General features: G+C 46.0%; 1 protein-coding gene across 1 annotated transcript in view; it reads right to left on the bottom strand.

The window, feature by feature from the left end:
- AAAS (aladin WD repeat nucleoporin) overlaps positions 1–16,109 on the bottom strand; it is a 112,756-nt gene extending 96,647 nt beyond the window's left edge. Inside the window, exon 1 of the mRNA XM_082246790.1 lies at positions 16,010–16,109. The gene's annotated coding sequence lies outside the window, so the exon portion shown is untranslated. The remainder of the gene's footprint in view (positions 1–16,009) is intronic.
- Positions 16,110–16,407: the final 298 nt, after the last annotated feature.

The following is a 16,407-nucleotide window of genomic DNA, read 5'->3' as shown; positions in this document are numbered from 1 at the left end:
CGCTCTTCCACATTTGCTCAATGCGGCTAAGCGCCTTATCCCGATCCATTGGAAGACCTCCAGGGTCCCTAGTGAAGCGGACTGGCTTCGTAAGGTGAAGGAGATTATGGAGGCTGAGGAGTGGCTGGCGACTTGTAGGGGAGCTAAGGAACAATTTGATGCTGCCTGGTCCCAGTGGCGTTTTTACGCCCCGAATTCTTTTCCTGTGTCCTCCAGTCTGGACGTGGCCCTCTTGGCGCTGGCCGATCCTGAGTTCCGCCGACGAGTCCAACAGGCCTCGGAGGTTCCTACTACCTAGCTACATTTCTCACCCTGTCGGTGGTGTGAGTTGTGGGCGCCAGGCGCGGACCTCCCTGTTCCCTTCCCCCCCCTTCCCCCCCCCCTTTTTTTTTTCTTTCCCTTTCTTTTCTCTCCTTCCTTTTTTCTTCTCTCTCTCTCTTTTTTCTTTGTTTCTGGCTGGCGAAGCTTCCTCCCCCCCCTTCTCTGATGCTCTGGATGGGGATCCTCGATGCTGGAGTGGTGGGCCATAGTGTGTAGATTGGTTTGGTGGTCCGGGCTCTCTCTTCCCCCGCCCCCTCCGGGGTTTGGGGTTGGGCCAACTGGGGCCGAATGCCCAGGCCTGGGAGAGCCCCGGCCCCGTCAGTTTTTGGTTACTTAGCGGCCGGACCCCGGCCGAGGGTCTTCGATCCCACTCAGCAGCTCCTCTGATGTGAGCTGGGGTTTGAGGCGAGTCGCCTCGATGTTATGTTGTGTCCTTTTTTCTATATGCTTGTGCCAGTGCTCTGCCCATCCATCCTGTATACTTTTGTTCTTGTATTTTTGTCGATTGTTATTGCACTTTTATTTTCAATAAAAATTGATTATACAAAAAAAAAAAAAAAAATGAAAATACACTTTTGCCTTTGGTGACACTTTTACAAAGCTGGTCAAAGTTTGATAAAAACATGCAAATATTTTGGGGACAAGCTTGCTGTACACATTGAAGGCTGTGTTAACAAGGTCTTATCTCTGACCAGTACAGGCCAAAAAGAGCAAGCTTTATCAGGGTTACTTCTACTAAGTCAGATGTCATTAAATGGCAGCCGCGGTCCAAACACGGACCGAGCGACGCTCCTGTCAGGACTGTCAGGCCGCCAGTGTAAAGTGACCGCGGCCTTCCAGCAACCAATGACATTGCGTGTGCTCCACCCCCTGCTGCCTACTTTATTACGGCTCCTGGCTCTCACTCCCTGCCAAGCTGCGAGGTAAGGCGTGACGTCATATGCGCACCCCACCCCCTGCTGCTTGTTATCTTGTGGCTCCTAGCTCTCACTCCTTGCCTGCCACGAGGTATGTGATGCAATTTATGTATCCCGCCCCCTTCAGCAAGACTCCTTGTGAAGGGCACACCTGATGAAAGATGGGCACAACTGATGGGAAGTCACCTAATGTAAAGGAGTACTCCAATGGGCACACCTGATGTAAGAGGGCACTCTGATGGGAATATCTGATGCAAGGCGGCACTGATGGGGACACCCGATATAAGGGGTACTCTGACGGTGGCAACCAATTTATGGGAGCACCCAATGTAATTAATTACTCTAGTAGGGGCACCTGATATAAGGGGAAACACTATTGGGGACATTTACAATTACAGAGAATGACCAGAATGTGTGGAGGAAACCATAACAAAAGCACCAGAGAGTGTGGCTTGCGCCAAAAAAAGTAAAGTAGACGTGTACAATCTTTTATAGCACAGACTTGAGATTTGGACCTCGGCCGGAAGAAAATTTTAGTGACTGGACCTCCTTGAATTTTAGTTCAATACCCCTGCACCAAGTAAACTTAAATGGACAGCATCAGGTAGGAAGATTATGGGATGGTGGCCATACACACTACAATGTGTAGTAACATGGAACAAGTCGCTTTTCAGAGGAACTCCTTATTTTAATTACTGCACACGGTAATAGCTCATCTCTAAGTCGGGGAACTGTGTAAATGTTAGATTCTTCACATGACTGCAGTCTCCGCCTGGTCCTGGGCATGAGTGCAGATGACCACACCTACATACTCTCAGATTATTGATTACATCTCTGTGCCATGTAAAACTATAATCTGATCAATCAATTGAGATTTAATCAAACAAAGCATTTCAGCAATGCCAAAATCAATTCTAATCTAAATTGATAGGCAGGGAAGTTATGCATTTTGGATTGTCAGTTCTTCCGATTTCGATTATTTTCACCTGGCGATCTGACCAGCAAGGCTGTTTTTCAAAATAAGCTCTCTTGCAGATGTAGTGGTTAGAGGGTTGAGACAAATCATTTACCACAGACGGGTGCCTAACCCCTTCATGCAAACAGTATGCAAATATGCGGCGGGTCGCTGATGCCGATCGCATATTTGTGTATCAGATTGTAAATGTAGCCGTGTCAAGAGCGCACGCCCTGCGCGCTCCCAGCACAGTTACTGGCAGCTAACACAAAGCTCACGATCACTATTTGCGACAAGTGACAGCCAATGACGGTGGTCAGTGGTTATAAACCCCACCTCCCAGCATCTGAAACCCCTTAAAGCAGTGGTCCTCAACTCCGGTCCTCAGGGCCCACTAACAGGCCAGATTTTAGGTATTACTTTGGGGAGATGCAGACTAGAGTACTGCAATTACTGAGCAGAAAATGATATCACCTGGGATGTATTTCAGTTATCTTGCAAATCTGGCCTGTTAGTGGGCCCTGAGGACCAGGGTTGAGGACCAGGGCCTTAAAGGGCCAGGAAGCACTGGCGCAAAGGGGTTAGCTGTTTTTATGTAAAACTTTTATCCCAAAAAAGGAAAAAAAAACTGTTGCTTTAATCGCATATATAGTGTGAGCTGGAATTTGGCTTCAATCTGTTAGTGCAGGGATCCTCAAACTACGGCCCTCCAGCTGTTGCAGAACTACACATCCCATGAGGCATTGTAAAACTGACATTCACAGACATGACCAGGCATGAATGGAAATGTAGTTTCTGAACAACTGGAGGGCCATAGTTTGAAGACCCCTGTGTTAGTGTATATAAACCTGCTAGGACATCAAACACTCGCATTCCCCCAGACTAACTATGCTGCTGTCCAAATTTGACCTTGTGCGCATTCATGCAGAGTGGAGGCACTCTAATACAGTAGGAGTGGTACTGTCAAGATCACCAGGTGAAAACAGAGGGAATGAAACCACATCTGATTGTTAAATATATGACATTTTGGTTTTGGGTTTATTGCCGCTTTAAATCGAACTCACAGAGCTGCGCGATTAATTGTTAAAGATCGCGCTCTCGATTCAACCCCCTCAAGATCCTAAATCCCGGTTTACATTTGTGCGATGCAAGAACGCTGCCAATATGCAGCGTGATCCCGCATCGCATCCGCACCTCTGGCAGTTCACACTGACATATGCGATACGCAGGGGGTGTCAAATAAAAGTCAACACCCCCAGTTGCGATCGCATATCGCAGTGCGATCTGCAAGTTCGCACAGAATCGGATCCCACTAGTGTGAACCACTATCGATCCGATTCTACTGCGATTAAAAAAGCCTCATGTGCGTGTTTATTGCGGATGCGGTGCGAATTCAGCCATACAAAGTGTATGGCTGAAATTCGCACCGCATGAGATCGCATGTAATTTAGGAGCAGTGTGCTCCGAATTACATGCGATCTCCGCAATCGCACAAATGTGAACCGCAACTTAAACAGCATTTCCTCGATTCATACAAAGCTGTTCTCTGCTCATTCACAAGTGTCAAAAAAAAAAAAGAGCCTCCAGCAAATGTTTATCAACATCAAGGCTGCTACAGAACTATAAACACGTTTTACAATGTATCATTTTGTTCTTTTATGGAATGAACTTCTTCCATCTGTAAGTAAGGGCAGTAAGCCTCGGTTTCCACTAGTGCGGCTACGAAGTCGTGCTACTTCTAGCACGACTTCGTAGCAAAAGTAAACCACGGCTTCAGTTAGACTTGTCCCTCATATATAGAGGGAAGTCGCGCTCAAAAGTAGTACACGATTTACTTTTGAGGTCGCGGCAACTGAAGCCGCGGCAGTGGAAACGTGCCCCATTGAAAACAATGGGTTTTGACTTGCTGTGCGACTTGACATGTGTCAAGTCGCACCGCAAGTCGCACTAGTGGAAACCAAGCCTTAAACCTTACTGTGGCCTGGTATGAATAAGAGGGGAGAGAGGGGGGGGGGGGGGTATCGCTTGCTCATCCCTGCCCCCCCCACCCCCGCTCACCGGCATTCTCGGATAAGGGTCTAGTATGAATTTTTCTTTTTTTGGGGGAGGGGGAGGAACCCCATGCCATTTTTTTTCTTTAACACTTTGGCGTGGGAGCTGCCCTTTAAAACCCATACCTGACACAAAGGGTCTGATACAGACCGGGGGGGGGGGGGGGGGGGGCGGGGGAGACAACACTAGAGTGGATTGTTTGACAGGTGGGTCTGCAGTGCATATTAACATTATGGCATAACCACCTCAGGGCTGCTTTAAACTGAGGCGCATGCACGCAGCTGAGCATGGAGGACGCATTCTGAGCCGGTTCCATCGCGACTGACTCAATCCGGCTGCATCTTGCTGATCCGAGGGCCCAGGACTCTCAAAAATCATCCAAAGCCCTCCATCGACTACCCAGTCACATTTATATGGCAAAAGAGGAAGCCAAAAAACACCCCAGGAGAATCACAGAAAATTGTGAAGCAGCTGCCGGATCCACTAATATGGCGATGCTGCCGACGCGCAAGGCCTTGCATCGGGCTGGCTATCCTGAAGGACCCCAGACAGGACATTCCGCAGGCATAGAGGACTGCTCCGCCACTCCAGCAATCCTTCCTACTCCAAGGGATGGCGATCAGGTGGTGAGTCCCCGTTTTCATCCAGCTCCTCATTAGACCGGGCCATGGGGGAAATCATCACCAGTCAGAACAGCCTGCAGGCCTCCCAGGAACTCCTCAGCCCCCAACCCATAGCCCCCCAACCTGCCTACTCGGGAGACCCTATAATTCTGGCAAAAATTCTCTCCATTACTAGAACAGGGCCTAGAAAAAGCTAGCAAGAGAATTACAGGGGATCTGAAGCAGGAATTTCAGAAACTGGGTTCTAGGTTCAACGCCATTAAAAATAAGCTTGATGCCATGGTGGACAGAACAAATCAGAATACGGACCGCATCTACAATCTTGAAGCACGCCTGGAAGAGGCACTGTCCAAAATTGAGGATTTTGAGAATAGGTCCCGTAGATACAATTTCCACATCAGAGGGTTACCAGAATCAAAACCAGACGTCCAAGAGGCCGCCACCACATTACTGACCTCACTGCTTCCAGACATCCTTGTTAGTAAATTAGAGCTGGACCGTGCTCACAGAGCCCTTACAGCCCTGCGTCCTAATGTCCCAAGGGACATTATTGTTAAGCCTCATTGCTACAAGGTGAAGGAAAGCATTATGCAAAATGGCCAGAGAGCTACCCTCAATCTATTTGCTGACATTTCACCTGCAACTGTGGAAAAACGTTGGTCCTTTAACCACTTCTGGACCGGAAAGTTTTACCCCCTTAATGACCAGGCCATTTTTTGTGCTACGGCACTGTGTTACTTTAACTGAAAATTGCGACACTGTACCCTAAACAAATTGATGCCCTTTTTCCCCCCACAAATGGAGCTTTCTTTTGGTGGTATTTTATCACCTGTGCAAGTTTTATTTTTTGCGCTATAAACAAAAACGAAAAAAAAAAAAAAAAATGACAATTCTGAAATTTAAAAATACAATTTTTTCATCGTTTTAGGCCACTATGTATTCTGCTACATATTTTTTGGTAAGAAAATAAATCCCAATAAGTGTATATTGATTGGTTTGCACAAAAGTTAGCGCATCTACAAACTAGGGAAAAGATTTGTCATTTTTATTTTTTTTTACTAGTAATGGCAGCGATCAGCGAATTTTAGCGGGACTGCGACATTGCAGCGGACAGATCGGACACCTGACATTTTTTACACTTTTGGGGTGGACCAGTGACATTACTACAGTAATCCGTGCTAAAAATATGCATTGTTACTGTACTGACACTGGCAGGAAAGGGGTTAACACCAGGGGCAAAGGGTTAAATGTGTCCCTAGGGGGTGCTTTCTAACTGTGTGGGAAGTGGGCTTGCTGGATGAACACAGAGACCTGTGTTTCTAAATAGGAGGAACACAGAATCCCAGTGTTCATTACTGACAAAAAAAAGCCATCTGCCATGTTTACATAAGCAGACCGCCGTTCTGTCTCCACGGGGAGCGACCGCGGGTGCCTGGGCCGCCGGACCTGCTGATTGGCCCCCCTGTGGCCTATCGGCACGCCCCCACTGGCTGTTCCGCGAAACGACATACATGTACGTCGTTTCACGGGACAGAGCAGACCTGCCGCTGTATAAGTACGGCGGCTGGTCGGCAAGTGGTTAAACCACTGCTCCAACCTCTACAACAAAAGGGTATCTGGTATCGATGATCATTTCCATTTCGCCTCACATTTCCTTTCAAAGGCAAATCCTATTCCTTTTCCAACTTCTCGGATGGAGACGCTTTACCTAAATGTCTGGGTCTCATCTCTTCCTCACTTCCCCCATCGTCAGGTTCTCATACTACTTCTGGACGTGGCTGGAATGACAGAAGCCGCCCAGTCTCACCATTGTGGCAATCTCCTAGAAAAACCAGAAGTCGCACATCATCTTTGAATCACTCTTCAGAGAAATCTCTCTGTGGTTCTCTCCTTATATCCTGGGTGCCTCATATACAGTTGCTGAATGATTGTTTTTAAGTTTTTTTCTTTACAATTTTTAGTTTTCAAGTACCTTTATTCTAATTAACGAATCAAGGTTCAAGGTAGACTATGCCTATAAAACTACATAGGTGCTGTTTAACTTCGTCCACTAGAGGTCATCCGTTTACCACTGTCGCTTACAATAAGTCTTATATTTCTAATGTTTCAGGTATAAAAATGGTCATAATTAGGACATAGACTAAGCATTAAGCACTCGTTCATCGTTGACATTACAGTTAATGTGCAGTTTGGATTGGGTTGGTGAGTAATGCACCTCACCTATATTCCAGACCCCCCCCCGATATTTTTATTGATCAGGGATGGTGGCTTTGTGGCCTGCACTTGATTGTAGCCTACTTGATATATATTTTTGATACACTAACTGCTTTCTACTCAATGCATTTCATATTGTTCTCATTGAATTGCACTAAAGTTCTTTTTTGGTCCTTCTCCCAGGTCCTTGCCCCCTGGTGGGCATACAATCGTTTCTCTTCCTTTTTTCCTTCGGGTGCTCTGTCCAGGTGTCATCAATGTTCAACTCTCATGTGCTCACACTATCAATATGGTTTTGAAAGGTAAGGTAAGCGACCCCCATCCCATGTCATGCTATGGCTAGTTTAAACATGCACACACACAAAGACCCATCAAGCTCATATCACACAATGTGCAGGGTCTTAATTCACCCGTAAATCAAGACAAGAAAAGGAGAGTGGCTGTGTGGCAAGGAGCTTAGCTTTCTCTCCTTCACAGATCAATGACCGGGAAGGCCATTACCTTATGGTTATGGGAGATTTAGAGGGCAGTTTAGTGACATTACTCACTTACGAATAGGGACCAGTTTCCCTTTTTCAAAATTTACTCCAACAACTGTCCCCACTCTGAGGGAACGTTAATAATGGGTGGGGACACATTAGACAAAACACGTCCTCCAGGATCCCAAGTTTTAAAGCCCACATGACTGGGCACTAAATTTGCGAAACTGTTGCAGGATAATGATTTGGTGGACGTTTGGAGGGAATTCAATACTACAAAAACGCAATTTTACTTCTTACTCTCACATCCATTTGACGTACTCTCGGATAGAGCACCTCTTCACAACCACCAGGTCTTTATCTCTATGCACATCTTCAAAGATTCTTGAGACTCCCTGGTCAGATCACTCCCCGGTGGTAGCCCTCTTCTCTTTGCAAAGTTCGGTATCCTCCCGTATCTGGTGGCTGAAACTCAACTCAGCAATCTGGCCATTTGCCTTGATATTGAGATGGCTCCAAAGGAGTTCTCTCTGAACAATCCAGCACAAGCCTCTCACAAGGCCACAAGCAGGGGTACAAAATAAAAAAAATAAAAAAAAAAAAAAAAAAACAATCTTTGGTTAAAACAAAAAGAGGGCAACCTTACAGCCCTCCTCAAAGAGCATAAAAACGCAACCCTCAGACAGATTTACGCAGTCAGATCAAAGCCGCCCGACTAGAATTAAATGTATGCCTTACTACAAAGGCAGAAAAGCAATTAGGCTGGACAAAAGCCAGGTTTTATTCCCAAGCCGATAAACCAGGCAGACTCCTAGCGACAAGATTGGACCCCAGACGTGCCCCCCTTCAAAATCCAAAACTTAGGAAACCTAACCGTTCCTATACCAAAAATCCTAAATTGGTGCTACAAGCATTTCAGACATACTACAAAAATCTGTATAGTGACAAGGGCAACACTGCCCGATTGGATTTCGACAATTTTGAACCAACTTCCCATCCCGACCCTCACTGACGAACATAGAGACATTCTAGATAGGGAAATCACAGGGAAATCACAGTGGAAGAGGTAGTGGCCACCATCAAACAAGCTCCCTTGGGCAACGCACCAGGTCCTGAAAGATTCACAACCCATTACAAAAAAATTGCTTCTTTAATGGCCCCTACCTTAACACACTTTTTCAAAACCATCCAACAGGGTGACCCATTGGACGCTGACTCAAACAGAGCATTTATTACCCTTATCCCTAAACCACACAAAGATCATAGCGAAGTAGCCAACTATCGACCCATTTCTAAAATTAACATCGACCTGAAATTGTTCACCAAAATTCTTACAAATCACTTATCGATGTTTATTGCAGACTATATACATTCGAATCAGGTGGACTTCTTACCACATAGGCAGGCAGCCAACCAGGTTCGAAGAGCAATTGACCTTGCATCCATACTTCACTCTGCTTGGGATGGTGGGACGAATAGGACAGGGGTGAGGGAAAGCTTTCGATTCCCTGCCATGGTCCTTTTTCCGGGAATTGTCAAGATGAAATTTTGGTCCCAGATTTGTGGCCTCGCTACACATTATATAGTTCACCTTCTGCTCAGAGAGTCATGCGTGGCCACAAGTTTGACCCAATACAAATCCAATCAGGTCCTCGGCAAGGATGCCCGCTATCCCCCATTTTGTTTGTTATAGCTAATCGAGATCCTCGCAATATGTCACAATTTGGACATTCAGGGTATAGAGAGCGGAAGCAGAAACCACAAATGCGCATTATTCGCAGACGATCTATTATTTATTTCCTCCCCCCACACCACATTACCAAACCTGAGGTCTACTGAAACGTTTTGAAAACATTTCAGGACTCACAGTCAATCACGACAAATCAGAGGCGATGAATTATTAACTTGCCAAACTCGACTTTGCAGAGTATTCAATATCAATTCCCCTTTCAGTGACAGCAGATATCCCTCCCCTATTTAGGGATCCCACTGACCCCAAACATCTTCTCTCTATACAAAGCCGATTATCCAAAATGATTTGTCATGCTACTGAAGGATGTGCAGACTTGGGTCTGTCTTGGATGGGCAGGATCGCTTCAGTGAAAATGACAGTACTTCCCAAGTTGCTATATTATTTTCGCACTCTACCTATCCAGGTCCCTACTCATGCCGTGCGACAGTTTCAATCAAAACATTTTCAGTACATTTGGGGCCCCAAAGGTTCCAGAATAGCTTGGGCCACAATGTACTCTCCTAAAGTTTTTCCGGTGGACTAGGCGTGCCTGACTTTAGGAAATATTATGTAGCTGCACATCTTGCCCAACGAAGCCAATTTCATAGCTATCGCTATCGCCCAGACTGGGTTTTCATAGAAGCCCAGGCATGTTCTCCACTTCCGATTTAGTTCTTTGGATCCCACAGACACATAGTAGTGCTATCCTCTGCCCTACGCTCTCCCACTCATTACAAAGTATGGGATACAAGCTGCAGAAGGTGGCCCTTACGTTCCACACACACCCCTGTTCAGAAATCCCCGGTTTCCACCCGGTGCGCAACCCGATAGTTTTGGCTGGTGGCTAAACAAGGAATTATATTGCATAGGCGATTACTTGAATCACAGGGGAATACGCCCCCCCTCTTATTACACAGGTAGCCTGGAGATGCCTCCAGCAGAGAACTTCCACTTACAACACATCTATCATTTTCTTAAATCTCTGCAAAAGGAAAACACGGACATGGCAGTCCGAATGATGTTTGAAAATAGATGCATGCAAGATGCTGCTCAGCGCAGAGGTAGCTTCATGTTATGCAAATTACAGGTGAACTCTGCCCCTAAACTATCTTACCAGACAGAATGGGAGGGCGATCTGTCTATTGCCCCCGAGGTGGAGGACTGGCGCAAATGGAGTGCAAGAATCCATAAAGGCATTCTCAATGTTGCCTTAAAGAGGCAGGGTACAAAGTCCAGGCTAGATAGTATTTAGTTCCAGAACACTTGACAAAAATGTTCCCTAGGCACCTCAGCCTACTGCTTCAGGGGTTGTGGACAGATAGGTACACCGTTACTTATGTGGTGCACGTGCCCCAATGTTCGCTGTTTCTGAATGAGGATCCATTCCTTCATTTTTACAGTCACATAGGTCAACATCACTAAGGATGCCAGCATCGCCCTGTTAAATAAGCCTGTCGAAGATATCCCGAGACATACTCAAACATTAATTTACTTCATATTTTTGTCAGCCAAATTTGCTATAGCAACAGCGTGGAAATGTCAGGTCATAGACATTGCATTAGCGAAACGCAAGCTCACATAGATTATGTTGAATGAAAAAAATATTTTTGTCAATATATGGTCCCCTTGGCTTGCCTACTTACAGGTTCCAGAAGAGTAAGCCTAAACACGCAAACGGGTTGATGTGCGAAACATCTGGACGGACACACCCTCCTACTTTGTCCCTCTTCTTTTTCCATCCTTATTCTTTTTTATCGCTCTTCTGATACATACCAGTCTGGTACCATATTCTCAATGTTTCCCCTTTCCTATCTCGAGGTATAAATCCTACATTTGGAAATCAGTTACCCTAAAAATGGTTTGCCATAATACTTGGAAAATTGTAATATTTGCTGAGAGCTGGGCTCACTGGTCGTGGGCTTCCCACTTACTGTGGTCTATGACCAGTGGGTGCGGTTCGAGACAAGTCTCGATCTTGGGGTCTGGGGCTTTTATGCTCCATATAAAACCGTAAGCAACGATTATGTAGGTATTCACTACTAGTGACTAGATTACTCTTGTTGCTCCATATTCACCTTTCCATAAATCACATGCCCACTTGGCTTATTATAGTACACTTGACAATCAATAGTACATCCTTGACCTCTGAGCGCAGGTATTTTCCTCTCCCTTAGACTAAATGAACAATTAAATGTTCAGGTTTCCCAGAGATGGGCTTCAAAGCAGTACTAAACTCAAAACTGTATTATATTTCACCTTACCTAACAGTCACCATCTCTCTGCTCAGGGAGCCCTGAGAACCTAGCGATCAGCGATGTTTGATCGCTTGGTTCTTAGTCTTAGAGGCGCCGCGGGACCGATGCTGCATCCACCTAGGCAAGTATGAATCTGCAAAAACCCCAAACCCTACTTTCCAGCAGAAGGTATTGAAATTTAAATGGGGAGACAAGAGGCCTAGGGTGAACAGGCGCACCTTGTTTACTCCGAATTTGAGGGGGGGGGGGGGGCTGGAGGCACCAGACTTAGCCAAATACTACTATGCCACCCAACTGACACAATTATTTAGTTTCCACTCAAAGCGGTCATGCCCGATTTGGATGCAGTTGGAGTCCTCTCATCTACGTAGTACTCAAATTAATAATCTCATGTGGCTGAAAGCCAAACACAGACCGGGTATATTGTGCCCGACCTTATCTTTTTCAATGGGGATATGGGAAAGATTGTCAAAGAGATACTCAGTCCCTCCACGTTTGAATGGTGGACAAACAAAGGGTTTCTTAGATTAGCAGATCTATGTGATCACAGGGGATTGATCTCTAGAGACACATTACAGGAAAAATATTCGCTCCCCTCGGAAGAGAGGTTTAGATATTCCCAGATCTTACATTTCATGAACACCCTCAAACGTACAGGTGATATTACTTCCTCGACTCCCATGGAATTAAATTTGTGACTCAGTGGATAAACACACAGGCCATATATCTAAATTATGTAACATCTTGTGTGAAGAGACAACTAAATTACCATATATGCTACGATGGGAAGATTTTGGAGAGGAGTTAGGAGACATGGGAGAGTGGGGGAAATAACCCAACAACTCCAGATCATACCTCGCCACTTCTCTTATAGAGGCGAATTATAAGGTTTTCTTGCGATGGTATATGGTCCCAGTAAGATTTTCATCCGCTGTTCGTGGGGCCTCCTTCAGGTACTTTCGAGGATGTGGACAGGAGGGAACAGTCCTCCATATTTGGTGGACATGTAAAAAAAAAAAAAAAAAAAAAAAAAAGAAATCAGGCGGTTTTGGATCCGCACATACAATTTCATTTATTCCCTCACCCAGATCAATCTAGTGAAGTCTCAAAACCAGGCTTTATTGGGGAGGCCGGTTGAGGGGATCCCGGGACATGTGAAACGCCTAATCGCCTTAATCTTTACAGGCAGTCGCCAGTGATCCCGTTTGATTTGCTGAAGGCTAAACTGACCTGGATCATGATTGATGAAAGAATGGTGGCCATTCTTAAGGATAAGCTAACCCTCTTTGGAAAAATATGGGAGCGTTGGATGAAATACCTGTCAGGGCCTTGATGATCTAGAGGGAGAGATTCTGACTCCTATGGAGGGGCTACTGAATGAAACCTGGACACAGACATCTTCTTTTCTTTATTATATCTCTATCTTCCTCTACCCTGTTATTTTTCTTTTTCAACTATTCTTTGTTATTGTGGAATACTTTTTGTCCTAAGTAAATATATTATGATTTAACGCCTTCTGTTGGAGGTTATGAAGAAAAATCGTTCAGAAATAGCATTGTTGGAAATTTTAATGAACACTGTTGAAATAAGGGCTAGGGTCTGGGCGGGTCGTCCTCTGCCCCAGAATACAGTTTGCACCCAATGGGGTGCCAGGGGTTGTGGGCAACACGTCCTGGTTTAGCAAACACTGTAAATGAGCGCCTTGAACAGATTTACCAACTAAAGAGATACAACTTTGTTGTGTTTCTACAGTAAGCACTGTGATAGATGTTCTAAAAGACATACAATGTATTGACTAGTGATCGACCGATATCGTTTTTTCATTGCCATTACCGATATTTTGGTCATCGCGTATGGGTAACGGCGATTTTTTTAACTTTACAGGTACTCTTGTGGAGGGATCTGGGGGTCTAAAAGACCCCAAACCCCTCTGCTGCACTTAAAAGCATTCAAAGCTGAAAGTTTGGCTGTTTTGAATGCTGTCATTTTTTTTAAATCTGGCATCAGTAGGCGGAACTTCCGGAAGTGATGTCTTGACATCACTTCCGGTTTTTGCATGGAGAGCCGATCAGAGCCAAATGCGGCTTTGAGTGGGTCTTCGGCGGCCGTGCAGGCTGGTTGCCCGGGTCTCCGGTGGGATGGGAGACGTTCCCTCCCACTCCTTGTAATGACAGCCGAGCAGCTTCTCAGCTGCATCGGTTGTCATTACAAGACAGCCAACTGTCGGCTATGGACGCCGGTACCGGGGTGACGCCTCTAGCTGCAGGCATCACTCCGGTACAGCACTTTCCCTAAATATCGGCAATATCGGAAACCTCCGGAGCCGATTCCGATATATCGGGGAAGTGCATATAGGCTTTTCCGATAATCGGTCGATCCCTAGTATTGACAGCTTTAAAATGTTCTGTACACTTGTCTACTATTTTGAAAATTAAAAAAAAAAAAAAAAAACATAGAAACATAAAAACCCCAACCTTCTCTTTTAGGTGGTTTGTCTCATCCATGTAAACCAGTGGTTCTCAACTCCAGTCCTCTGGATCCACTAACAGGCAAGGTTTGCAAGATAACTAAATTACATCACAGGTGATCTCATTTGCTGCTCAGTGATTGCAGTATTCTAGTCTGCATCTCCCCAACGTAATACTTAAAGCGGAGTTCCGGCCACAAAATCGACATAATCGATTTTGTGGCCATCCGCTTGCTTTTCTTCACCTGAAAAGGAAATGGATAGTTAGGATTTTTTTTTTTTACTTACCTTGTTATTGTAGAAAGAAATACTCACCTTTCTTCCACTTCCTCCCTCGGCGGCCGCGGCCCGCGCCATCACTTCCGGTTTGCAATTATTCCTGGGAGCTGAACGTCATCGCTCCCAGGAATCAATGCGACGGCACCGGCCCCGCTCGTCACTTCCGGTGCGACGCCGCATTCCCTGCTAAACAGCTTCTGGGCATGCCCAGAAGCTGTGGAGGAATGCAGCGCCGCACCGGAAGTGACAAGAGGGGCCGGTGAATGCGCATTCTGGGAGAAGAAGACACGGAAGAGGACGCAGAAGAGGATCGCGTTGGCTTCAGCTGCCCACAACAGAGATGGCAACGCTGGAGAAGAAATTTTAAAAGTGAGTATTTCTTCTTGCAGGTAAGTGCGAACCGGGACAGATCAGAGGCTATCCATTGTGGAATGTACTAGCCCTGACTGTCCCGGGGGTATGTTCATTGAAATTTTTTTTTTTTTGTGGCCATAACTCCGCTTTAAAATCTGGCCTGTTAGTGGGTCCCGAGGACCGGAGTTGAGAACCACTGTGAACTGATAAATTCTGGTGGAGAGTTTCTACTCTGAAAAACAACAGACTTGCTGCCTGGATCACAAGATGAAAATAGAATAAAACAAAGCCTGAAAAAGAATGCAGCCATTACACCTAAGAATTGAACTGTAATATAATAAATGTTTGCTTTTGGGTTTAATAACGCTTTAATTATAATCAAATTGATAACGCACATAAGCGGCCAGAGTGTGGCAGCTAAGCCACAGTTCTACTGCCCCCTAACTGCCTGCCTGAACAAGGGAATGCAGCCGCTCAGGGCTGTACACATGGCATGGCAAAAATTAACCCCTTGATAGTGGGCGCACACATATATGCAGCCCTGTTAAAATGACGGAGCATGCTCTTAGCATGGCAACTGGCTGGTACCAGAAAGCTTCCGATGCATACTTGTATTGTTCAGGAGCTTTCCCATCATGTGACCGCTGTGGCAGCCAATCATAGTGGTCACATGACCTGAGCGCTCGCCTCCGCCTTTTAGAACTCTTAAAGAGCCGGGAGGCGGTTGGCGTGGGGAGGTTAAAGGGCATGCCCCTTTCATCTGGCTGTTCTACCGCTGAACGCAAACCATTTACGTGAATTGCAAACAGTTGCCGCATTTTGAGGATTAAAACAGGTGATGAGGAGGCAACATATCACCTCTGCACTGCGTTAATTACCCTCTGAAAATAAACTACAACAGATCACTTTTTAGACAAGCAACCATGTTAGCGGCACACATGAAAAGGTCCCAATGCTCATATTTTACAGGCAACTGTCTGCCAATCACATCATGCGGTATAAATGTAGGCAACACCAAAGTGTGGCGGCCATGTGTACAGCACTGTCCAGCTGCCTTCATTCGCCTGGTTTTTGGATGAGGCCCCAGAAACAAGTCAGCAGCAACTACACTGCCATCTTCAAAACGCTGGTAAAGGCTGCCATGAATCACTGACACAGAACCAGCAGCCTGAGGGACCAAACAACCCTGGAATAGTGAGTCAGCCCCGCTCAATTCTTTCCCCTGTTCCCTCCAGTCCAGTACAGACAGGAGCTCTAAGCTTCCCCTCCACACTCATTCATAGAAAGCAGCCGCCTGTGCACCCTCTGCCTGCACTCAGCCATGGGGGACGCTCACAGCCACGGACTATCACACACGTCACCTGCACTACAGCGCCAACACCGCATTCACAATCCCGCGCCGCCTGCCCGGCGAATCCTGGAGCTGAGTGACGTCGATACCATGTGACAGGCGGAGAACGACAGCCTCGTGTCATGTGACTGTGCCGTGACGTCATCCACAGGCGCTCCGGGAGAATGAAGGACATAGTATGGGGGGTATTTTCCTATCCTATGAGCCCTCACTACTGTGACCACATTATTGTATACACTGATAGACAGCCTACCTCAGAGGATTAGCTGGTTCTGAATTTGGGGAATGAGCATGTATATCATAGTTGTCAAACTCCTCAAAACATTTTTAGGGACACTTTTTTTTGCAGAAAACCAGTCTAAGTGGAGTGGTATGTTAATTAGGGGCGTGTTATCCTTTTTTCGTAGG

Source organism: Pelophylax lessonae (genome assembly GCF_965119305.1).
Source record: "Pelophylax lessonae genome assembly, chromosome: 2".
Classification (NCBI taxonomy): Eukaryota; Metazoa; Chordata; class Amphibia; order Anura; family Ranidae; genus Pelophylax; species Pelophylax lessonae.
This window is presented reverse-complemented; position numbering and strand designations above follow the sequence as displayed.